Source organism: Pan paniscus, chromosome 6 (assembly GCF_029289425.2).
Source record: "Pan paniscus chromosome 6, NHGRI_mPanPan1-v2.0_pri, whole genome shotgun sequence".
NCBI lineage: Eukaryota > Metazoa > Chordata > Mammalia > Primates > Hominidae > Pan > Pan paniscus.
This window is the reverse complement of record NC_073255.2, coordinates 194,568,682-194,594,979: the sequence shown is the minus strand read 5'-3', so window position 1 is coordinate 194,594,979 and position 26,298 is coordinate 194,568,682. Positions and strand designations below refer to the sequence as shown.

The 26,298-nt window shown below is 50.6% G+C and overlaps 1 protein-coding gene across 9 annotated transcripts in view; it reads left to right on the top strand.

Moving 5' to 3' along the window:
* Positions 1–26,298, top strand: part of PTPRN2 (protein tyrosine phosphatase receptor type N2) — a 1,079,664-nt gene that overhangs the window by 472,982 nt on the left and 580,384 nt on the right. The gene's annotated exons all lie outside the window — the stretch shown is intronic.

Genomic DNA, 26,298 nt, shown 5'->3' with positions numbered 1-26,298 from the left:
AGGGAAGAGAAGGGGGGCAGCAGCGATGTGGGGCACGTGGACCCTTAGGTGTATGTGAGAACAGAGACAAGTGTGCATGTTGGCACCACCTTGGTTTCTTGTGAGGTAGCTCCCAGTCAGTGTTTTGGGTTCCTAGGGAAGAAATATTAACTCTAGGGAAACCACACAGGACAGATTTCACAGAGGTTGAAAATAGAAGAAGCTCCCAAGACCTGAAAGAACTGAGATGCTTCCAGGATCTTAAAATCTTCCTCTTTATGCTGAAGGAGAATTAGATAATCTGGTTTTATGGGATCTTGGGGAAGTGACTTTTCCTCTCTGGGCCATAGTTTTATATTTTGAAAATTAGAGGGGTTTGCCTACTTCATCTTTAGTGATTATTCAAGGATTAATCTTCTGTGAACCTGTGACCTGGGACACTAGTGAAAATCATGTAACAGGCACTCTATCACCTTCGGGGAGCAGGGCACAGGTAGTGTGACAGGGTTATATCCCCAAGGGCAGACTCTACAGGTAGGCGTTTGTGTGGAGAGGCTCATTTCATCAGTCCCTGGAGACATCCTCTTTATCAGTGTTTTGGATATTCCCAAAGTGGCACACTTTTGAGCAGTGATAAATAGTGAGTCAGAAAAGGTGGAAATAGCTTCTTCCAGATGATACACGGAGGTGTGTGTGTGGAGGCAGGGAGGGAGCTAAGAAAGAAGCTGGAGCCAAGGATGGAGGTGATGGTGGAGCTTTGGAGGAAACTGCACTGGAGCTGGGAGGGAGCAGAGATGGAGGTTGGGATGGAACTCAAGAGAGCGGGGGATGAGCTGGGATGAAGCTCAGAAAGGAGCTGGAGATGCCACTTGTAAGGAATAAGGATAAAAATGAGATAGAGCAGAAATGGAGCTGGGGGGGAAGCTAGATGGAGGTGGGGGGAAGCTAGGTGGATGGGGCTGGGATGGACTGGGATAGAGCTAAGATAGATCAGGGAAGGAACTGGAAATGGAGATGGGATGAAGCTCAGAAAAAAGCTGAGATGAATCTGAGGACAGAGCACGATGGAGCTAGAATGGAGCAGTGATGATCTAGGATAGAGCTGAATGGAGTTGGAATGGAGATGGAAGGAGCTGGGAATAAAACAGAAGAGAGATGGGGATGGAATTCAGTGGAGCTGGATGAAGGAGGGGATGGAACTGGATGGAGCTGGGATGGAGCAGTGATAGAGCTGTGTATACAGTAGTATGGAGATGAGATGGAGTAGTGATGGAGCCGGGTATAGAGTAGTATGGAGATGGGATGGAGCTGGATGGAGCTGCAGATAGAGCTGGAGCTGGATAGAGCTGGATGGGGCTGCATGGCGTAAGATGGAGCTAGGATGGAAATTGATGGAGGTAAGGATAAAGCAGGGCATGCATCTGGATGGAACTGGATGGAGATACAATGGAGATGGATAGAGCTGGGATGGATTTGTGGATGGAGATGGGGTGGAGCTGGGATGGAGCTGGATGGAGCTCCATGGTCTGGGATAGAGTTGATGAATCTGGATGGAAGTCTGTGGAGCTTGGTTCAGCTTGGGATGGAGTAGGGATGGATAGGAATGGAGCTGGATGGAAGTTCATGGAGCTGGGGATTATTGAAGCCTTGGGTGTACCTGGGGTAGAGCTGGGATGAAATCTGCTGTAGCTGAGTGGAGGTGGGATGGAGCTGGGATGAGGGTGAAGCTAGGGTGGAGTTTGATGGAGCTCAGTGGAGTTGGGATGGAGCTGGGATGGAGTTTGATGGAGCTGAGCACAGTTGGGATGGAGCTAGGATGAGGATGGAGCTCGGATGCAGTTCAGTGAAACTGAGTGGAATTGGGATAGAGTTGGGATGGAGCTGAGGGTGGAGTTGGGATGGAGTTTGATGGAGCTGAGTGGAGTTGGGATGGAGCTGAGGGTGAAGCTAGGATGGAGTTTGATGGAGCTGACTGGAGTTGAGATAAAGCTGAGGATGGAGCTGGGATGGAGTATGATGACACTTAGTAGGGTTGGGAAGGAGCTGAGGATGGAGCTGGGATGGAGTTTGATAGAGCTGAGTGGAGTTTGGAAGGAGCTGAGAGTGGAGCTGGGATGGAGTTTGATGGAGCTGAGTGGAGTTCTGATCGAGTTTGGATAAGGGTGGAGCTGGGGTGGAGTTTGATGGAGCTGTGTGGAGTTGGGATGGAGCTGAGGGTGGAGCTGGGATGGAGCTTGATGGAGCTGAGTGGAGTTGGGAAGGAGCTGAGGGTGGAGCTGGGATGGAGTTTGATGGAGCTGTGTGGAGTTGGGATGGAGCTGAGGGTGGAGCTGGGATGGAGTTTGATGGAGCTGAGTGGAGTTGGGAAGGAGCTGAGGATGGAGCTGGGATGGAGTTTGATGGAGCTAAGTGGAGTTGGGATGGTGCTGAGGATGGAGCTGCGGTTGGTGCTGGTTGGAGCTGGGATGGATTTTGGGATGGAGCTGGGATGGTTGTGATCATGGGTGGTTGTTGGCTCTTCCTCAAGCTCTCCTCCACTACTGACAAGGCCTCCATCAGTCCTGTTCTCTATCTTTTCTCCCTTCTGTTCTCCTCTCTGTCCCTGCCTAGGTGAGCCCTATAGTCTTCATCTCCTTTTTCATCTTGTGAGGGGCCCTGCTGCTGATCTTGGTGTCTTACTATTTCCTCATCTATGACTTTTTTATCCATCCACAAATCCCTGATTTTCACAGCGGTATCTTTGCTCTTAAGTTGTGTTGATTCTTATGTGTCTTCCAGGGCCTTTCTCAGGAGTCTTTGAGCCTGAGATTCACCTGACCTCCACTGTCTTCATCCTGGCCTTCCTCAGGCCTTCTGATGCCTCAGACTGCTCTGGGGAGGGCATAGTGAGGATGCACAGAAAAGAAATCTCAGGGAGGATGCCCTGATGCTCCATTGCCTTAAATCTGTCTCTAGGCCAGGCACGGTGGCTCATGCCTGTAATCCCAGAACTTTGGGAGGCTGAGGTGGGTGGATCATGAGTTCAGGAGTTCAGGACCAGCCTGGCCAAAATGGTGAAACCCCATCTCTACCTAAAAATACAAAAAGTAGTCGGGCATGGTGGCAGGTGCCTGTAATCCCAGCTACTTGGGAGGCTGAGGCAGAGAATTGCTTGAACCCGGGAGGCAGTTGTTGCAGTGAGCTGAGATCGCGCCACTGCACTCCAGCCTGGGCGACAGAGCAAGACTCCATCTCAAAAAAAAAAAATAATAATCTGTCTCTAAGAACCAGAAGGAAATCTGTCCAGGCTGCTAACCGTCGTGGGCTGAGTGGGACGATCTGACTTCATGGGCGTTACAAAGAGCAGTGTGCTGTGGCCCCCGACACCGTTAATGTCCATCACATCAAGTGGGGGCCTGCACTGACCTGGCGCAGAGCAGGACATGTAAGAAGGGGAACACTCATCCCTGCCCCTGAGCTGTTTGAAACCTGGCTCATGAGACAAACAAATCGGACAGTGCTAGAGAAGGTTCTAGAACTGCCAGTGACCTCAGACATTCTGAGTACAACTCAGGCTAGGGAAGTGAGGCTGAAGAGGAAGGGAATCTCCCGGGGCCCAGAGAGTGGGCCCTGCCTCGGACATCGCTGCTCCATGGGCACAGCCACGTTAGTCCACAAAGTGCAGTTTTCCTGATGGTCTTTGAGTCTCACCTGTGTGCAGGGCTCTTCACGTTCTTTTTCCTACTGCTGTTATTTTAAGGCTTTTTACCTCTTACTTTGAACTGGAAGGAGCCACCTGCCATCAAGTGTCCTGAATGGTTCAAACTGCATTCCTTTCCACGAAGGATTCCATCCCAGGCCTGTATCTTTGGCACTATCCCTCCCTATGGCCCCCAGGAAGGCGCCTAGTTTTAGGACTCAGGAACTCACCGTGGGCCCAGGCCATGCACACAGGGAGGATGAGGCCACAGATGGTAAGTGGGAGCCTCACACTGACTGCAGCCAATGACCGCAGGCCCTTTGTTCTAGGTGCTCATGCCTGCTTGTGCTGTCAGACAGGGACGGGTGCGTGTCTGGACACCCAGGCCTTACTGGGTCCTGCTGATGGCTTATTTCAGAAGGAGGGGTTCCCCATGGACTGATGCCCCAGCTCCTGTCCCGTCAGGCTCCCTGTCTAGGACTCAGCTCTGATGCCGCTGAGGAGCATGAGGTACTGTCCTGGGGGTGTGTCCTCCCGGGTCTGCAGTGCCTTCCCTGCACCGTGGCCCCCAGAACATTAGCCGTGTGCTGTCTTTCTCCCCAGACCATCAGCTCCTCAGTGCCTATCTGTGTCCTGAACCCAGCTCAGTGACTGCAGAGGAGTGTGTGTTAAGTGCAAGTGTGATTCAAGCGTGATGCAGTGAGTCCTTGAACAACAAAGGCCTCATGCCTCCAACACCCGCAAAGCTGCAGGCCCATCCCACACCCCCTTCTGCCTCTCTCCATATGTCAAATACATGGGGCATGCTCTGTGGTTCTGCAGCCCTGGGAAACTCACCTGTTGCTGCCAAGGCCCACAATTACTGATGAACGCGTGGAGGTGTGGATGCCTCCTTAGTTAAAAGTGAGATTGTCGTCAGGGACATCTGAGGGCCATGGAAAAGAAGCAGCCTGGGTACCATGAGAGGTGCCTCCGTGAGCAGCAGGGCGGCCTGGAGCCATGGGAGGGAGGAAGCTGTTGCACCCAGACACATAACTGAGATAATTGGGCAGAGGGCAGGCAGTCACAAGAGGTGGCTTTGGAATAAAACATCCTCGGGCCAGCTCGGGATGCGTGCATTGAGTTTACCATATTTTCCTCTGGCAAAGCCCTTCTGTGGTGGCTGTCCAGCACGTGGAAGGCTGTGGCTCGGGCGCACAGGGGCTCAGTGTTTTCTGAAGGTTCCCTCCTGGCCGCCCTGCTGCTGATGGCTGCCATGCCCTGTTAGCGTCATGGCTCCAGGGTGATGGCGTGGGCTGAGGGCTGCCTGGCACCTGGGCTCAGTGCCTGCCACATGGGTCCAGTTTGCGTTCTGGGGCTTGGGAGAGGAACCACTTCATCCTCAGGATAGGAGAGGGGCCACAGGGTCAGCTGCAAGCTCCATGGCTGCTCACTGTGAGCAGATCCTGGGACCTCAGGGCCCACCGTGGCGTAGTGATGGGCAGAGATGGGCCTGCCGCTGCTCACTGCTTTGGCCATCTCTGCCCTCCCCCAATAACATCCCCTGGGACAGGGTGGGCCAGAATGAAGAAGGGAGGACTGGTTGGCCACATGGCCAACAGCTGGACGGTCAGGGTGGCCAGGGGCTTTGCTGTCCACACTGATTGGAGCAGACCTGAGGCTAACAGGCGCACTACTGTGCTGGGAATGCATGAGTGAGATTTTCTTAAATACGAGGTGGTATTTCTTTTAAAGTCTCCATGGCTTTCATGGTGAGCTGGGTTTTAAACTCTTTTGGTGCAATGGAAGGTGTGAGGTCTTTCTTTGTATACAGTGGGATTGTTTGGGCTAGATGACTGGAAGAAGGAATGAGTTTATTCTGCTGATTGTTCCTTTTGCTGTGCAGAAACTTTTTAGTTTAAGTCCCAGCTATTTATCATTGTTTTTGTTGCATTTGCTATTGGGTTCTTGGTCATGAAGTCTTTGCCTAAGCCAATGTCTGGAAGAGTTTTTCCAATGCTATTTCCTAGAAATTTTATGGTTTCAGGTCTTAGATTTAAGTCCTTGATCCATCTTGAGTTGATTTTTGGATAAGGGGAGAGATGAGGATCCAGTTTTATTCTTCTACATGTGGCTTGCCAATTATCCCAGTACCATTTTTGAATAGAGTGTCCTTTCCCCACTTTGTTTTTGTTTGCTTTGTCGAAGATCAGTTGGCTGTTAAGTATTTGAGTTTATTTCTGGGTTCTCTATTCTGTTCCATTGGTCTGTGTGCCTATTTTTATACCAAGTACCATGCTGTTTTGGTGACTATAGCCTTATAGAATAGTTTGAAGTCAGGTAATGTGATGCCTCCAGATTGTTCTTTTTGCTTAGTCTTGCTTTGGCTATGCAGGCTCTTTTTTGGTTCCATATGAATTTTAGGATTGTCTTTTCTGGTTCTGTGAAGAATGATGGTGGTATTTTGATGGGGATTGGACTGAATTTGTAGATTGCTTTTGGCAGTACAGTCATTTTCACAATATTGATTCTACCCATCCATGAGCATGGATGTGTTTCCATTTGTTTGCGTCATCTGTGATTTCTTTCAGCAGTAAACAGACAACCCAAAGAGTGAGAAAAAATCTTCATGATCTATATATCCGACAAAAGACTAATATCCAGACTCTACAAAGAACTCACATTAGCAAGAAACAAACAGTCCCATCAAACAATGGGCTAAAGACATGAATAGACAATTCTTGAAAGAAGATATACAAATGGCCAACAAACATATGAAAAAATGCCCAACATCACTAATGATCAGGGAAATGCAAATCAAAACCACAATGTGATACCACCTTACTCCTGCAAGATTGGATATAATCAAAAAATCAAAAAGCAGTAGATGCTGGTGTGGATGTGGTGAACAGGGAACACTTCTACACTGCTGGTGGGAGTGTAAACTAGCACAGCTGCTATGGAAAACAGTGTGGAGATTCCTTAAAGAACTAAAAGAACTACCATTTGATCCAGCAATCCCACTGCTGGGTATCTACCTGGAGGACAAGAAGTCATTATACGAGAAAGATATTTGCACACATGTTTATAGCAGCACAATTTGCAATTGCAAAAATATGGAACCAACCCAAATGCCCATCAATCAATGAGTAGATAAAGAAATTGTGGCGCACACACACACACACACACACACACACATCCCATGGAATACTATTCAGCCATAAAAAGGAATGAAATAATGGCATTCACAGCAAGCTGGATGGAACTGGAGACTATTATTCTAAATGAAGTAACTCAGGAATGGAAAACCAAACATCATATGTTCTCACTCATAAGTGGGAGCTGAGCTATGAGGATGTGAAGGCTTAAGAATGACATAAGGACTTTGGGGACTCGGGGAAAAGAGTGGCAGGAGGGTGAGGGATAAAAGACCACACATTGGATTCAGTGCACACTGCTTGGGTGGTGGGTGCACCAAAATCTCACAAATCACCATTAGAGAACTTACTCATGTAACTAAACACTGCCTGTTCCCAAAACCTATGGAAAATAAAAATAAATAAAGAAGGAATAAGTTTATTTCATGAACACAATGATCCTTATGAGGGAGGAGTGGGGAGAGGAAGTGAAGCATGACCACTGATGGGATGGGGGGAGGAAGGGGAGGCAGCCGGGGGCGTGGGGGGAGGAAGGGGAGGCAGCCGGGATCTGTGGGGGGAGGAAGGGGAGGCAGCCGGGGGCGTGGGGGGAGGAAGGGGAGGCAGCCGGGGGCGTGGGGGGAGGAAGGGGAGGCAGCCGGGGGCGTGGGGGGAGGAAGGGGAGGCAGCCGGGGGCGTGGGGGGAGGAAGGGGAGGCAGCCGGGGGCGTGGGGGGAGGAAGGGGAGGCAGCCGGGGGCGTGGGGGGAGGAAGGGGAGGCAGCCGGGGGCGTGGGGGGAGGAAGGGGAGGCAGCCGGGGGCGTGGGGGGAGGAAGGGGAGGCAGCCGGGGGCGTGGGGGGAGGAAGGGGAGGCAGCCGGGGGCGTGGGGGGAGGAAGGGGAGGCAGCCGGGGGCGTGGGGGGAGGAAGGGGAGGCAGCCGGGGGCGTGGGGGGAGGAAGGGGAGGCAGCCGGGGGCGTGGGGGGAGGAAGGGGAGGCAGCCGGGGGCGTGGGGGGAGGAAGGGGAGGCAGCCGGGGGCGTGGGGGGAGGAAGGGGAGGCAGCCGGGGGCGTGGGGGGAGGAAGGGGAGGCAGCCGGGGGCGTGGGGGGAGGAAGGGGAGGCAGCCGGGGGCGTGGGGGGAGGAAGGGGAGGCAGCCGGGGGCGTGGGGGGAGGAAGGGGAGGCAGCCGGGGGCGTGGGGGGAGGAAGGGGAGGCAGCCGGGGGTGTGGGGGAGGAAGGGGAGGCCGCTGGGATGCGGAACCCAGGAGTGAGGCCAGAGAAGAAGTGAGTCTTCAAGGCTGAGAAGCCCGGCTCCCCTCAAGGACCCAGGAACCCTGCACTCCGCACTGTCACCTTCTACCATCCTCTCTGGCCCTCCCCCGGCCCCGTTCCACGTCCCCCACTGCTTCCTTGCTTTCTCGCTTTCTCCCCAGCTCCTCGGTGGTCACGCTTTGCTTCATGTCTCCCACTCCTCTCCCATAAGGAGCGTCCCGTATTCACGAAATAAACGTCCTTCTTCTTCCAGTCCCCGAGCCCAGGCAACCCCATTCACCTTCACAGAGTCTCAGCAAAATGGTGGGACTGGCAGATGCCAGGCCGGTGTGGGCGAGGGAGGCGTGTGCCTCGGGGAGCCTCTGGTTTCACAGAGCAGCTGGGCCTCGCCCGTGCCTGCTCCCTGCCCCTGGCCCTCCTGGCCACCGCCTTCGCTGTCGGAAGATGGATTCTGAGCACGGACGGCTTCTCCGCTCTCCGGGAGCAGGGCTGGGCTTTGCCAGACTCAGTCCTGGGTAAGCATCGCTCTCGGGCATCTCCCGCCTGAGGACACTGGCGGCCCCCTCTTTCCTACAGAGTCAAACCTGAGTCCCTCGGAGCCTTCGGGAATCTGGACCTCTCCACCTCCTCCCCAGGGAGCCCCCGCGGTGGCCTCACCCGCAGGATCCTTTGCGGGTCCCCTGCCCACATTGCGGAGCTGAAGTCTGATTCTTGCTGCGTCCAGCCCTTCTCCGAGGTCCCCAGTCCTGGCCAGGCAGAGGCTGCCACACGCCTGGGTCTTGAGTTCTGGTGCCTGCGTGCGTGTGTGCTCATGTGCAGGGGAGCACGCAAGTCTTACTTCCACGTCCTGTGCCTCACCTGGGCCCAGCAGCCACGGGCACACACTTGGCAAATGCACCGGCTCGAGGGACGGACGGGGGTGTGGGCTGTGCCTCGTTGGTGTCTCGAGGGGAGCAGCTCTGACAGGCGGGACACACGGTCACGCGGTGCTGCCTGTCAGAGCATGTTCTCGGAGCTGCTCATTGTTCCGGGAAAGGAAAAGAGGCGGACAGGATGCGCAAGCTGTCACTCTCAGACTCTCCTGCGGTTTTGTGGAAGTGCTAGTTATGCTGAATATGTTTTGTTAGTGGTTATGTAGCTGTCACATAAATCCCATTATTTCTTATGACATCATTAGAGACCATTAAAACTGCATTAGCATGTGATGTAATTATGCCAGCAGACCCGCAGTGACCGCAGCCGGGTTTTACGACGTGATTGTGGCTGTCTGCGGCGGCGGTGATCGATGCCAGGCCGCCCTCCGCGGAATCTCGGGGAGGTGGGCAGTGCTCCTGGGAAAAAGGATGCCAAAGACACATTCCCACGAGCCCCTGAGTCCACAGTGAGACGGGCTCTGTGACGGTTCTCTTACAGATGGCTTCGGTGGAGCTCCCACATCAGCCACGAGGACCGCCGGGGCATTCGGGGCACGCAGCCTAATTCTGTGATCAATCTTCATGTGCTCTCCTGGTGGGAGAAGCGTTTACTTTCTCATCTGTGTGATTTACTGGATTGATGAATACGGTGTCATTACCGAAGAGGCAGCAGTGGGAATTCTCAACCCTGATGCTTCTTGTTGGGGTCTTCTCTGTGCACGGGGCGCGGGAGATGCCTGTGCCTGCTCGATCCTGTGACAACCCCACTGCTGCCCGGGCCCCTCCACCTCCTTCCCCAGTGCCTGCCCCTCTCCCACCCTGCCAGTGGGAGAAGTCCCTGGGGTTTGCCGGGAAACTTCTGGAAAGTATGTTTCAGTTTCCGGGGGCAGAGTTGTGATTGTTTTGCCCCTAGTCTTGTCCCCATGCATAAGGGATTTACAAAGATGTTGTAGGCAGCGGGAATCCTGTGAGGGGTGAGAATGGTCCTTCATTCCCTGGGTTGGCTCTCTCGTTTTCCCTGTGGCTTCGATGACTATAAAGCCCTGGATAATTTTGTCTACACATCAGGGCAGCGCAGATTAACCACTGCAGCGACAGTGCTGTGTGTTAGTAATATCACTCAAAGCCAAGAGCCCCCGCAGTGAGAAACTCCCAGGAGCCCCAGGGGAGGGTCTGGGTAAATGGCATTTGCACCTGGATGTGGTGTATCCACCACCTGCAGACTCCGGCCCTCACGGGCAATGTTGCTACCTGTTTCACCTGTGTTCTGGATTTGCCAAGTGAGGAAGGTGGGGAATGGGGCCTCATGTTATGTAACTCTCCTTCCCAAACGGAGCCCAGGCTTCGTCTTCAGTGCCCTGTCTGAATATTGCAAGCAGTTGCAAAGGTGCAAGCTAGTGTCTTGAGACAGTGACATGAGGTTTTCCTGGAAATAAGGAATGTCAAGGAAATGTCACAGTACGTCAAAACTCCCCCGTCGTCCCGTCTTTAAGATGAGACAACAAGGGAAGACCACTGTGGATTTGCAAATAATAATTCTGTTTGAGTGAAAGGTGGCGTTTTTCAGGTTAAGTGAATCCCATGATTTGATTGAAGATATTTGTGTTTAAAATATTGCTGGAGCCTTGTTTCCTAGTATGAAATGATATGACCATTTAGGAGGAGAGCAGTTTCCTTATTTTCCTGAGCCTCAGTTTCCCCACAAGGACGGAGGTGGCCTGGGCATGTGGCTGAGACCCGGCTCTTAGAGGCCTCACACATGGTTCATGCTTTGCTGGTACCATCTTGAGACTCCTACAATTCTTCAACAAAGGGCCCCACAAATTATGTATATGGTTGTGAGGCCATGACAGGGTTGGAGAGACTCTAGGAAAAACTAGAATAACGTCTGCTGTGGAGGTTTGCAATACATGTTAGCTGGACAAATGCGCTATTTCATTGCTGTTAGGAAAAAAAACACTCTAATTTCTACTGTTAATGGATTCAGATTGGCAAGAAGAACCCATTCTTTTCTCTAGACTTTTCAATGCACTTCAAGTGTGAAGCATTGGGTAAATGCTGGATTTGGGTACTGGACACCAGGTAGTGAGGAGTTTCCCAGGCAGTTCTGAGTTTTCTTGTAAAGGCACTTTCATCCATAGGACTTGAATCTTTATCTCCTGGCCTGGTGCGGCAGCTCATGCCTGTAATCCCAGTACTTTGGGGGCTGAACTGGGAGGATCACTGGAGACCAGGAGTTTGAGACCAGCCAGGGCAACATAGCAAGACCTCGTCTCTGCAAAACCAGAACCAGAAAGTATACACTCCTACGCTCCTTGAAGGCAGGGCCTCGGTCTGTATTGCTCAATCATGCGTCATCAGTGACTAGAGTGGTTCTGGCCCATAACAGGGGCTTATTTGTTGAATGAGTGAATGAATGATTCCATGAAAGAATGGGCAGACTGGATTCAAAGGCACATGGGTTTGACTCTGTTTTTCTCAACTTGCTGTGAGACCCTGGGCAGATTACTGAAGCCACCTGGCCTCAGTGTGCTCCTCCATGGAGTAGAGACCATAATGTCTACATCAGAGTTGTAGAATTAAATGCCCTGCGTATGCAGATACTTAACACCAAATAAAGGGTAGCTTTCCAGATACATTATTAAAGTAATAAAATGTCTAAGCCAAGGAATATGTAAACACATGAACAAGTTAGATTTATATAGAAATGACACCAAACACTGTGGTAAAATATGCATTTTACTTATGACCTACACCGTCAATACTAGATACCCTGCTTGGCGTTATTCTTATTTTTCTCACCAGGACCAAACAAAAATCACTTCACTCTTCCGAATGTGTCTCTCCAGTCAGAGATGTTGCAGATGAGCTGATTGCAGGAGGCTTTGGGGCAGATGGGCGGGGCAGGTTATTCAGGACTCACCTCCTGCAGGAAAGTCTGAGACCTGCAACCCAGGGCAGGGAGGAATATAAACCTGCCCCAGTTACAGGACCCAGCGGCTCCTCCCACCACGGATGCTGGCCCATGAGTGTGCGTTACACTTCATTTGGGATTGCAAACTGGAGTTGTTTGAAGGCTGGCAGTTGCCTTCGGGAGTTAGCAGCCTGCGTGTCCAGAGAAACAAAAGTAAAACAAGAAACAAAACCAGAGTGAGCCACAGTGCCCAGGAGACCCTGAGGGATGGTGGGGACTGTGCAGTGGAGCCCTCAGGATCACTCAGGGGGAGGGGTTCTCACCTTTCCTGCCTGTCCTACAGCACCGAAGGCTGTGGCCAAGCTGCTGAGGCTTCGGGAAAAAGCCTGGGTCCTAATTCTTGGGTGAATGCTTCTATTTCTAAATGTTAGTCACTAATCATTCAGTCATGTGTTTGTGTAGCTCATTAATCCTTAAGCATCATGAGAGCGAAGCTGCAACAGAAAGCACAGATGGGGGCCGGGAGCAGTGGCTCATGCCTGTAATCCCAGCAGTTTGGGAGGCCGAGGTGGGCGGATCACGAGGTCAGGAGTTCGAGACCAGCCTGGCCAACATAGTGAAACCCCATCTCTACTTTAAAAAAAAAATTAGCTGAGCATGGTGGCGGGTGCCTGTAATCCCAGCTACTCGGGAGGCTAAGGCAGGAGAATCGCTTGAACCCAGGAGTCAGAGGTTGCAGTGAGCCGAGATCACGCCATTGCACTGCAGCCTGGGCGACAGTGCGAGACTCCGTCTGAAAACAAAAACAAAAACAAAACAAAACAAAAAAAACACAGATGGGGTGGCCCTGGTCCTTCGGGAATGGCGAGCGTTCTGCTGCTCCTGGTGAGATCCAGCCCACTCCTGTGCTGGGGGAACAAGGGTCTTCTCTTGGTACCGGTCATGCCACCCAGCAGGTGTAACAGGAAAGCAGCCTGCAGTAGAACTTCAAATGAGGCAAATGCTTCTAAAGTTCAAAGTCAAAGCATACATACTGAACAATCTGTTTTCTTCCAAATACTCCATGAGAAAAGTAAGCGGCAAGACATTCCCTGGCACAGAAAGGATTTCCCAAATCCCATGTAATGGCAAAGTAATTGCAAACAAGATACAATCTGCACAGTGATGCAGTTGCTCAATGCTTTAAGAAAATAAAGCATCATTAATAATTATGTTTTCATTAAGGCTTGCATGATGTTAAATTATCTTGCAATAACTGTGTGTGTCTTTGTTTCCTCATACATTCAAATAAGAATTGGTTCTCTGTTCTTCCTCCTTTGTAAGCTCTTAGGCTAGATATTTTGGGAAGTTATTGCCTCATGTACGAGAGGCAGGAATACACAATTGTGCAGGAAATGTGGTAAAATTAAAAGTGTGTGTAAGGAAAGTAGGTATGCATTATGCTATCCACGTGGAATTCCGGAGTTTTATGTTCCCAATGTCTCCTCTGTAAGAAGACATAGCTGGAATGAGGCATGCAAAGAGAATTCTGTAGCAGCCAGACGTGAGCTCAGTTTTTTATTGGTTTTCTGTCGGCAGCTTGGATTAGCCCAGCACCAAGCTGTGGGCTTGCCTGGAGTGAGGGACGCCAGTGAACAAGGAACAAGACTGGAGGAGGCAAGTTATCATCAGGAACGATTCAGGGAGCAAAAGCACAAACAGTGTGGGGGTCGGTCCAGCGGCAGAGTCAGGAAAGGACAGAGGTGCAGGCCTGCGTGTGGGTCTACGGTGTGGGGGTCGGTCCAGCGGCAGAGTCAGGAAAGGACGGTGCAGGCCTGCGTGTGGGTCTACAGTGTGGGGGTCGGTCCAGCGGCAGAGTCAGGAAAGGACGGTGCAGGCCTGCGTGTGGGTCTACAGTGTGGGGGTCGGTCCAGCGGCAGAGTCAGGAAAGGACAGAGGTGCAGGCCTGCGTGTGGGTCTACAGTGTGGGGGTCGGTCCAGCGGCAGAGTCAGGAAAGGACGGTGCAGGCCTGCGTGTGGGTCTACAGTGTGGGGGTCGGTCCAGCGGCAGAGTCAGGAAAGGACGGTGCAGGCCTGCGTGTGGGTCTACAGTGTGGGGGTCGGTCCAGCGGCAGAGTCAGGAAAGGACAGAGGTGTAGGCCTGTGTGTGGTTCTACAGTGTGGGGGTCGGTCCAGCGGCAGAGTCAGGAAAGGACAGTGGTGCAGGCCTGCATGTGGGTCTACAGTGTGGGGGTCGGTCCAGCAGCAGAGTCAGGAAAGGACAGAGGTGCAGGCCTGTGTGTGGTTCTACAGTGTGGGGGTCGGTCCAGCGGCAGAGTCAGGAAAGGACAGTGGTGCAGGCCTGCGTGTGGGTCTACGGTGTGGGGGTCGGTCCAGTGGCAGAGTCAGGAAAGGACAGAGGTGCAGGCCTGCGTGTGGGTCTACAGTGTGGGGGTCGGTCCAGCGGCAGAGTCAGGAAAGGACAGAGGTGCAGGCCTGTGTGTAGGTCTCACACTTATCCTCGTGCCTCGCAGAAGGCTCGCAGCCAAGAACGCCGAAGTTGTGATTCTAGTGGTGGCATTGATATTAGAATTGGACTATTTGGAGCTAGCACCTAAAACTACAAGGGTTTCAACTTATTCATCTATAAAATAGGGATTGCCAAACAAGTTGCCTTAGGTCAAATTTTGTGGTTGTTACCGAGCACCACAGCAGCGTGCTCTCTTGGTTTGCGCCCACCTACTCAAGGCCAGACACAGGGCTTGTTTCTTGGAAGTTCCCCTGTGCCTCTACCTTGAGGCTGAGGGGCTGGCTTTAGGGAGCCCCTAAAACATGTACTGTGTGTAGTGAGCTCTTCCAGGTTTTACCTGGCCTCAAATTATGTTCAGCCAGATATAGTAAGTCTCTTAAATCATGATTTTGTTTGATAATTTTGAGACCTTTATTAGCACTGTGTTTCTCTGAACATAATACTGACTAAGAAACAGAATGAGCAATTCACTAAATGTATAGCCCACAAGATGGGAAAGGTTTAATGCAAAAGGATTCTTAAGCTATAAACAGTATTTTAAGAAAGTGTCTAATTATGTTTGAATTAATATAAGCAATAAATACATACACATCTCTATCCACCAAACCACCCACCTACCCATTTTTCATCCATCCATCTGTCTACCTCCCCATCCATCCAGCCAGCCATCCACCCATATATCTATCCACTTATCCATCTCTCTACCCATCCATCCATCCTTCCACCCACCCACCCACCCACCCATCTATCCATCCATCCACCCACCCATCTATCCATCCATCCACCCACCCGTCTATCCATCCATCCACCCACCCATCTATCCATCCACCCACCCACCCATCTATCCATCCATCCACCCACCCATCCATCCATCCATCCACCCATCCTCCCTCCCACCCACTCACCTACATATATATACACACACACATATATGTATATATATGCACATGTATATATGTATGCATATATACACACATATACATGTGTATATGTGTATATATATCTCCACCCACCCATTCACCCATCTACTCATCCATCTACCCACTCACCCAACCATCTCTCTACCCATCTATCACCTATCCCTCACCCATCCACCCACCCAACCATTTCTCTACTCATCTATCACCTATCCCTCACCCATCCACCCACCCAACCATCTCTCTACCTATCCCTCACCCACCCATCTCTCTACCCAACCATCTATCACCTATCCCTCACCCACCCACCCACCCAACCATCTCTCTACCCATCCATCTATCACCGATCCCTCACCCATCCACCCACCCACCCAACCAACCATCTCTCTACTCATCCATCTATCACCTATCCCCCACCCCCCATCTCGCTACCCATCCATCTATCACCTATCCCTCACCCCACCCACCCAACCATCTCTCTACCCATCCATCTATCACCTATCCCTCACCCATCCACCCACCCAACCATCTCTCTACCCATCCATCTATCACCTATCCTTCACCCACCCAACCATCTCTCTACCCGTCCATCACCTATCTTCCACCCACCCAACCATCTCTCTACTCATCTATCTATCACCTGTCCCTCACCCATCCACCCAACCATCTCTCTACCCATCCATCACCTATCTCTCACCCACCTACCCACTCACCCAACCATCTCTCTACCCAACCGTCTATCACCTATCCCTCACGCACCCATCTATTCATGTTATGGGCTTCACTCCAAATCCAGGTGTCAAATAGACAAAGCACAGGTCAGTCTGTCAAGCCAGCAGAGAGCATGCTAGTAAAATAAACAAACAAAAAACAGTCTACAGAAGTTTTGTTTTTTTCATTTCTAAACAACTTTCAAGAAAATTCACCAGTTGAAAAGAGAAGCATTTACTTTTATGTTGGTTGTAAAGCATCAACATTAAATGATTAACTTTAAAACTATATTTGTTGCCATATATGCCTTGGCTATCTTCTTTTTATCCACAAAAAGTCAAGGGAATCTAGTACCTGAGGCCTGTCTTTATTTAAACGGACTACAAACTTGTTAACTACTGCTTAGGCAGTGTCTATTCAGAAAACTGTAGTCAAATGTGTTACATTTATTGTAGCCCTTAAAGGTTGACTTGATACAAATAAGCCTGTGTTATGTATCGACTATATAGTCGTTACTATACAGAAATAACAACTCCCAGACTAACCCAACCAAATGGAAGCCTCGGTTCTTATTTAAAACCATTTCCGAAACATGGAAGTTTTGTCAGAGATTTGTTCATCTTCTTCATTCTCACCCGGACAGTTGGTCTAAGAACAGATGGAGCTCTGTGTTTTCTTTCCTGTGGTTAAAGTGTCATGCCCTGAAAACTAATATTCAGAAAATCACTTTGAGATATATGATTGCTAAGACAACAAATATGAGTACATCAGTATATTGATGTTCTAAAGGCAGATAATTATATGTATTTTTAAATTATTTCACTCATAAAAGTAGGGGAAAAAGAGATTTCCAAATAGTCCTCAGTTAAGAAAAGGCCTTTTATGCAGAACTCTTACACTCAACAGTCTGGTTGTTGGAGGGCTGGTATGTTTGTCTCATAAGTCTTGAGTGATAGGAGTATCCTAGAACACAAGCAATAAAATCAGTGTTAAAATGCTAGATGTCACTTCTCTTCTTTGTTGGCATGTTTTATGACCATAAAAAGAAATGAGCAATTATCAATATGTAGTAAAGTATCAAGTGGAACCACTGAGTGATAAAGAACTCAGGAATAAATGGAATGATATTTAAAATAGAGGTAACTATAGCTAAAATTACAGTGATGAAACAATCTCTTATCTATGTACAACATATATGGTTTCCTTATTTTGGTTAAAGGTAGTTTTAAGTCAGTGAATTCTGTAGAATCTCAGGGATATATTTTTTCATGTTATTTCCAGCCCAATTAGGAGATGACTCCTAGCGGCAATAAATAGCTTTTGTTTCTCCTAATGTATTCTTCATAGAACCCATGTGAACACATTGTTTGAGTATCACACCTCTGAGGGCTCTAGGCAGCAGATGTGTGTGAAGACTCCCTCTTTCATCAGGGGAGGAAGGGTTTGTGTGAAGAGTCCCTCTTTCATCAGGGGAGGAAGGGTTTGTGTGAAGACTCCCTCTTTCATCAGTGGAAGAAGGATGTGTGTGAAGACTCCCTCTTTCGTCAGGGGAAGACGGGTTTGTGTGAAGACCCCCTCTTTTATCAGGGGAGGAAGGATGTGTGTGAAGACTCCCTCTTTCATCAGGGGAAGAAGGATTTGTGTGAAGACTCCCTCTTTCGTCAGGGGAAGAAGGCTTTGTGTGAAGACTCCCTCTTTCATCAGGGGAAGAAGGATGTGTGTGAAGACTCCCCCTTTCATCAGGGGAAGAAGGTTTGTGTGAAGACTCCCTCTTTCATCAGGGGAAGAAGGTTTATGTGAAGACTCTTTCATCAGGGGAAGAAGGTTTATGTGAAGACTCCCTCTTTCATCAGGGGAAGAAGGTTTGTGTGAAGACTCCCTCTTTCATCAGGGGAAGAAGGTTTGTGTGAAGACTCCCCCTTTGTCAGGGGAAGAAGGTTTGTGTGAAGACTCCCTCTTTCATCAGGGGAAGAAGGATGTGTGTGAAGACTCCCTCTTCCATCAGGGGAAGAAGGATGTGTGTGAAGACTCCCTCTTTCCTCAGGGGAAGAAGGATGTGTGTGAAGACTCCCGCTTTCATCAGGGGAAGAAGGATGTGTGTGAAGACTCCCTGTTTCATCAGAGGAAGAAGGTTTGTGTGAAGACTCCCTCTTCATCAGGGGAAGAAGGTTTGTGTGAAGACTCCCCCTTTCATCAGGGGAAGAAGGTTTGTGTGAAGACTCCCTCTTTCATCAGAGGAAGAAGGTTTGTGTGAAGACTCCCTCTTTCATCAGGGGAAGAAGGTTTGTGTGAAGACTCCCTCTTTCATCAGGGGAAGAAGGATGTGTGTGAAGACTCCCTCTTCCATCAGGGGAAGAAGGATGTGTGTGAAGACTCCCTCTTTCCTCAGGGGAAGAAGGATGTGTGTGAAGACTCCCGCTTTCATCAGGGGAAGAAGGATGTGTGTGAAGACTCCCTCTTTCATCAGAGGAAGAAGGTTTGTGTGAAGACTCCCCCTTTCATCAGGGGAAGAAGGTTTGTGTGAAGACTCCCTCTTTCATCAGGGGAAGAAGGTTTATGTGAAGACTCCCTCTTTCATCAGGGGAAGAAGGCTTTGTGTGAAGACTCCCCTTTCATCAGGGGAAGAAGGATGTGTGTGAAGACTCCCTCTTTCATCAGAGGAAGAAGGTTTGTGTGAAGACTCCCCCTTTCATCAGGGGAAGAAGGTTTGTGTGAAGACTCCCTCTTTCATCAGGGGAAGAAGGTTTATGTGAAGACTCCCTCTTTCATCAGAGGAAGAAGGTTTGTGTGAAGACTCCCTCTTTCATCAGGGGAAGAAGGTTTGTGTGAAGACTCCCTCTTTCATCAGGGGAAGAAGGATGTGTGTGAAGACTCCCTCTTCCATCAGGGGAAGAAGGATGTGTGTGAAGACTCCCGCTTTCATCAGGGGAAGAAGGATGTGTGTGAAGACTCCCTCTTTCATCAGAGGAAGACGGTTTGTGTGAAGACTCCCCCTTTCATCAGGGGAAGAAGGTTTGTGTGAAGACTCCCTCTTTCATCAGGGGAAGAAGGTTTATGTGAAGACTCCCTCTTTCATCAGGGGAAGAAGGTTTGTGTGAAGACTCCCTCTTTCATCAGGGGAAGAAGGTTTATGTGAAGACTCCCTCTTTCATCAGGGGAAGAAGGCTTTGTGTGAAGACTCCCCTTTCATCAGGGGAAGAAGGCTTTGTGTGAAGACTCCCCTTTCATCAGGGGAAGAAGGATGTGTGTGAAGACTCCCTCTTTCATCAGAGGAAGAAGGGTTTGTGTGAAGACTCCCTCTTCATCAGGGGAAGAAGGATGTGTGTGAAGACTCCCTCTTTCATCAGGGGAAGAAGGATGTGTGTGAAGACTCCCTCTTTCATCAGAGGAAGAAGGGTTTGTGTGAAGACTCCCTCTTCATCAGGGGAAGAAGGATGTGTGTGAAGACTCCCTCTTTCATCAGGGGAAGAAGGTTTGTGTGAAGACTCCCTCTTTCATCAGGGGAAGAAGGTTTGTGTGAAGACTCCCTCTTTCATCAGGGGAAGAAGGATGTGTGTGAAGACTCTCCCTTTCATCAGGGGAAGAAGGGTTTGTGTGAAGACTCCCCCTTTCATCAGGGGAAGAAGGTTTATGTGAAGACTCCCTCTTTCATCAGGGGAAGAAGGTTTATGTGAAGACTCCCCTTTCATCAGGGGAAGAAGGATGTGTGTGAAGACTCCCTCTTTCATCAGAGGAAGAAGGTTTGTGTGAAGACTCCCTCTTCATCAGGGGAAGAAGGATGTGTGTGAAGACTCCCTGTTTCATCAGGGGAAGAAGGATGTGTGTGAAGACTCCCTCTTTCATCAGAGGAAGAAGGTTTGTGTGAAGACTCCCTCTTCATCAGGGGAAGAAGGATGTGTGTGAAGACTCTCCCTTTCATCAGGGGAAGAAGGGTTTGTGTGAAGACTCCCTCTTTCATCAGGGGAAGAAGGATGTGTGTGAAGACTCCCGCTTTCATCAGGGGAAGAAGGATGTGTGTGAAGACTCCCTCTTTCATCAGGGGAAGAAGGTTTATGTGAAGACTCCCTCTTTCATCAGAGGAAGAAGGTTTGTGTGAAGACTCCCTCTTTCATCAGGGGAAGAAGGTTTGTGTGAAGACTCCCTCTTTCATCAGGGGAAGAAGGTTTGTGTGAAGACTCCCTCTTTCATCAGGGGAAGAAGGTTTGTGTGAAGACTCCCTCTTTCATCAGGGGAAGAAGGATGTGTGTGAAGACTCTCCCTTTCATCAGGGGAAGAAGGGTTTGTGTGAAGACTCCCCCTTTCATCAGGGGAAGAAGGTTTATGTGAAGACTCCCTCTTTCATCAGGGGAAGAAGGCTTTGTGTGAAGACTCCCCTTTCATCAGGGGAAGAAGGATGTGTGTGAAGACTCCCTCTTTCATCAGAGGAAGAAGGTTTGTGTGAAGACTCCCTCTTCATCAGGGGAAGAAGGATGTGTGTGAAGACTCCCTCTTTCATCAGGGGAAGAAGGTTTGTGTGAAGACTCCCTCTTTCATCAGGGGAAGAAGGTTTGTGTGAAGACTCCCTCTTTCATCAGGGGAAGAAGGATGTGTGTTAAGACTCTCCCTTTCATCAGGGGAAGAAGGTTTGTGTGAAGACTCCCTCCTTCATCAGGGGAAGAAGCATTTGCATCTGAGTGGGCAGCATTCCTTTTTGGCATTTCTTCCACCCTAAATAGGAGTCACCTTTCACGGTAAGTGAATTTGACTGTCAAAAGGTGGATGGTTCTCCCAGGAACAGTGACTCAGAAACTCCTCCTGCTCTTGCATCAGACGCTTCTTACCCGTAGATGTGCCTGGCACGACCATCGGGACGACACTTTCAAGATCTACCCTGACGTGGCCATTTACAGATTCCTCATGAGATCTTCACTGCATGGTCCAGGGTCGGGAAAGAGACAGTCCCCTCCCTTGTATCAACCACGTCATTCCCGAAGGAAAGCAACCAGGCTCCCTGAGAAAGCAGTACAGCATGCGGGGACTGTGTGAACCCACACAAGCCATAGTCAATTTAGAGAGTGGATTTTATGGAAGAATTTGGAGGAGGAGCAGACCCCTCCTGACTGAGCAGGGCACAGACTGACAGCTTTGGTTCAGAGGGAACCCTGTTGCATGTCAGCTATCCTGCCCGATCCTCCAATGCCCTGAATGTTTGTCTTGTTCCCCCGATTTTGCAGGGTAAATAATGTAATGTGCAAAATCGCCCTGTGAGGAAGTGGCGGTTAAACAAACAATTGGATCTCAAGCCTTGTAAGCTCCAGTGCTCCCATCCTCTCTACAGTATAAAATTGAAAAATGTGAAGAAGATAATAAGGTTATTGATGTGTGTGAAAGCGCTTCAACACAGATGCTAGGCAGTCGATGATCCTGTTCATTCGCAGATTCTGTATTTGCAAATTAATTTGTAACCCCCAAATCAATGCTTATGCCAAAGTCATTCCTGGACACACACAGAGCCATAAAGTTCAGGTTGCCTGACATGCCTGTGCTCAGGTGGGAGAGGACAGCTCCGCCTTCTCGTTTCAGCTCATACTGTAAAACAAGGCTTCTCTTCATGGTCTATTGAGTGCCACATTTTCCACATTTTTTGTGCTTTTCGTTGGTGGTTTTGTTGTTTAAATGGCCCCAGCACAGTGCTGAGTGCTGACTGGTGTTCCTAGTGTTGTAACTGGCTCAAGTCCAGCTGTTTGCCACTCAGAGGCCGAAAACATGAGAGTGAGATGTGGGCAGAGGAAAGCAGTTATTAATCAAACGCTGGCAGCTGGGGGAATGGCCAGGCTCATGCCTTTAACAGACCATTCCCCCTTTTTGGCTGAGTGAGGGGTTTAAGGAGGAAAAGGCATGGAGCTGTGTGGAGTGGTGCAGGAGGACGCCAGGCTGTGTGTCTGTTCTGATGGTTATCTCATCGTGCAGAGGCCCGGTTTGTATCATTGTGGCTTCAGCCTGGGAGCGGTGGGCTACCTGTTCCTAACACCCCCTCAGTGGAGGATTCTGCAGCTCGGTCTCTCTGCCTGTTCTGTTTGAAAATTGGCCCCTGGAATTTCTAAGCAGGTCTGTAATGAGATAGGTGAGCACTGTGTAAGGAGTGCCTGGTGGAGAAGGGACCCACCAAGAATTTCACAGTATGCTTCAAAGCCAAAGCAGGAATGGGAAGGAAGTGCTCTAACTGTGTGTGAGGCCAGGACACGTGGTTACAATGTGCCTGACGGAGAAAACACCCATGTGGATGGGGCGTCGTGTGTGTGGATGGGCGTCGTGTATGTGGATGGGCGTCATGGGTGTGGATGGGCATGTGTGGATGGGTGTCGTGGGTGTGGATGGGCGTCATGGGTGTGGATGGGCGTCATGGGTGTGGATGGGCATGTGTGGATGGGCGTTGTGGGTGTGGATGGGCGTCGTGGGTGTGGATGGGTGTCGTGGGTGTGGATGGGCATGTGTGGATGGGCGTCGGTGTGGATGGGCGTCGTGGGTGTGGATGGGCATCATGGGTGTGGATGGACATGTGTGGATGGGCATCGTGGGTGTGGATGGGCGTCATGGGTGTGGATGGGCGTCGTGGGTGTGGTGGGTATCTGTGTGGATGGGTGTCATGGGTGTGGATGGACGTCGTGGGTGTGGATGGGTATCTGTGTGGATGGGCGTCGAGGGTGTGGATGGGCGTGGTGGGTGTGGATGGGCGTCATGGGTGTGGATGGGCATCTGTGTGGATGGGCGTTGTGGGTGTGGATGGGCGTCGTGGGTGTGGATGGGCGTCGTGGGTGTGGATGGGTGTTGTGGGAATGTATGGGCATCTGTGTGGATGGGCATCGTGGGTGTGGATGGGTGTCGAGGGTGTGGATGGGCGTCGTGGGTGTGGATGGGCGTCGAGGGTGTGGATGGGCGTCGAGGGTGTGGATGGGCATCGGTGTGGATGGGCGTCATGGGTATGGATGGGTGTCGTGGGAGTGTATGGGCATCCGTGTGGATGGGCATCGTGGGTGTGGATGAGTGTCGTGGGAGTGTATGGGCATCCGTGTGGATGGGCATCGGGGGTGTGGATGAGTGTCGTGGGTGTGGATGGGCGTGGTGGGTGTGGATGGGCGTCGTGGGTGTGGATGGGCGTCGAGGGTGTGGATGAGTGTCATGGGTGTGGATGGGCGTCGTGGGTGTTTTCTCCCTGAGAGCTGTAATATTAGGTGCAATACTTGCTCCTAAGAGACTCTGCAGGGCTCTAGGCATCTCTGTTTTACTTTTTATTTCCTGATTAGTACAGAAATTCCCCTTTTGATGCTGACAATATGCACATGGGATTTATTCAATTTTCCCCAAATGTCTAAAGAGACAGAAAGCTAAACAAGATGGCAGAGACAACCAAGGCTCCCTGGTTAGAAAGAAGTTAGTGGGAAGGCTGACCTCACTCCCTCCCCAGAAGCCTCTCACCTGGACCACACAGCACTCAGCCATCTGCCACCTGCACAGCAGACGTGGCGGGTGGGGGGAGGGGGGGTGGCGGGTGGGGTTGGTAACAAATGCCAGGGCAAGTTCTTCTTGTGGGGAGGGATCTCTGCTGCTGATGGTGCTGGGGGCAGAGCCAGCAGCTCAGCTCTGGAGCCCCCAGTGTTGCCCCTGTTTACTGTAGACCCGCTGGGCCTGGCCACCAGAGTTTATTGAAAACCAGGGTCTCCTAGACCAGAGCAAGTCCAAGAGGACCTGTAGGCCTTGCCACACTCGACAGCTGAGTAAACTGAGGCCCAGCGGAAGGGCCCAGGAGGGCCACAGAACAGTGACTCATGGAGTTAGACCTGTAGTGGGGCCTCGGGATAGAGACTTCTTCCCACGTCAGAGCAGCCACTATGGGTTTTAGGGAAGAGCCTGCACGTATTCAAGTTAGGGAAGGTTACGCAGTTGGGGTCGTGTTACCCCCTCTCTGAGTCTCCTCCGGAGACGGCTCCTCATGCCCCGTCCTCCCGCAGGGTTCCTGAGAGCACAGGGGCCAGAGCCAGGGCTCAGTGCACCGTGGCCGCAGGCACCTGGGTCTCGCTGGGGCTGACGGCGATGGTCACCGGGTGCTCACCGCCTGCGAGATGTACCCCGAGGGTGTCAGGAGCACTCCCTGGTGATGACCACAGCCCCACGCGATGGTGACGCTCGGCTTGCGTGCAAGGAAGGACACGGGCTGTGTGGGCCTCTCCTGCGGCCCCCACGTGAAATACGGGGCCACGTATGGGTCACATGCTTCTTCATAGCATAGGGGTCTGGGTCTTTGGACTCTGAGGAACCAAGAACCTCCTCATAGCCTTTAGAGAAAACTTTCAGCACGTGAGGGAAAAATTAGGTTTAGGAAATTCCAGTCCCATCTGTCAGGGAATCTTCAGATGTGGTCGAGATTCACAGTTTCACACATGCCGTGTGTAAGCTTGAAGCCCTGTGGCTGAGCTCTCTGTCCTCAGCGTTGTTTCGGGGGTACATGAGTGCTGCTTGTGTTAATGAGGACTTTCTCTTAATTTTAGAAAACCATTCAACCAAAATGTTGAATCGGTCACAAATATGAATTGATCACCTCCTGCGTGGGTGAGGCCGTGGCAGAAACCATCATGCATGCCTCAAAGAGCCCATCCTCTGCTCGGGAAGAAGGAAAACATCTATAAAACGTCTGGTGTGCCATTTGAGCACTAAATATCAGGCACCCAGGGCCCTTCTGGAAGACTGTGGAGACAGGGAGAATCGGCCACTCTCACAGTGCTCACTCGGGAGTAGGGCTTTGAGAGGGGGTAGAACTCAGCACTCATGAGCGAGTGGAATATCGTTGGCAGGAGAGCTGCAGTCCAGGGAGGGAGTGGCCTCCTCCTTTCCGAGGGCCCATAGTGGGGACCAGCAGAGGGCCCAGCCGAGGCACCGTAGACAGGCCTGGGGCCTGGGCTCGAGAAGACACCAGCTCCTGCTCCATGGTCATCCCTGGAGGCGGCTTCCAAGGACATTTTGCATGCAGTAGAGCTGGACGCAGGAAGTCACTCAGCTCTGCTGTGACAGGGCACAGGCTTAGACTAGAAGATCACAGTAGGAACCAAGAGACAGTGGTGGACATGGTGCATTTTCCAAGGGTTTCCGCAGAATTTGGTGATTAGCTGGATATTCCTGGCATAAGGAAGCCAAAGGGAATATCTGTAAGGTTAGAATGCTGTTTGCTCCTCAGAGCAGGCGCTGATTCAAGGGAGACCTTGTTGAGTTCAAAGTGATGCTAAGACTTCCACATGGAACATTCAGCCATGGTGTTAGGATGGTAATTGTGCTGCCTCATAATGGCATGACAGTCCCCTTCACCAAGGGCTTGCACGTGGAGGAGCTGGCCCTGGCTGGGAGAATGAGCAAAAATCCCAAGGAGGAAGACCAGAGGTTGGGACTAAGGTATCATGAGCAGAGATATCTGAATCAAAAATACATGTGAGGTTGAAAGGATTTTGGGTGCAATATCCACAGCCTCGGTGTCATATGCTGCCTTGGGATGAGCCTGTGGTGGAGGGTGTGTGGCTGCAGTGGGGACAGCAAGGGACCCTGGGCTACATGGTACCCAGTTTCACAGCTTAGATGTCAGTGCAGGCACCTCCCAGGGACCAGGAAGCAACAGTCTTAGCTGCCCTCTCCCACCTAAATTGGGTCCTCTTCGCATTTCCTGTCTGTTCCGGGGATTTACTTCTTAGAAGACATTTAAGGGGTCTGTTCCAGGAAGAGCTATCTGTGGCTGTCCTCTGTGGACATGGGGTCAGTCTGTCTGTCTTTGGGAATGGACCCTGGATTCCTAATTCATTTTGAGATGGCTGTAGGCACAATAATCAGTTTCTACTGCATATGGGGTCTTCAGATGAATTAAATGGTTTAAAAAGTAAGGTATTTTTTCAAAATTGTGGTTGACATAGCATTTAAAAAGCTTCACACAATTTTGATAATTCCTGTCTGGCAATTCCCTGCCAGTTGTTTTTATACAGAGTAGTTCTTAATGACTTTGGTAGTTTTTTAAATGGTTCCTGTCAAAAGAGTTTAAAAAATACTAGTCTCTTTCCTCTCTGCTCTAGATTCATACATCTCCCTTGGGGACCAAAGACTAAAATCTATTTCAATAACAAGTTTTCTTTTTCTCTAGCAAGAATATCTGCTTGCTGTTGCTGGGTTCGGAGGTTGATGTGAATTTTTTAGGATAGCATATTACACTGTGATGTGTGTTTTGGAAAAGCAAAGCCCAAAAACGGAATTCCTGGCAAATGGAAACAAAGGTCAT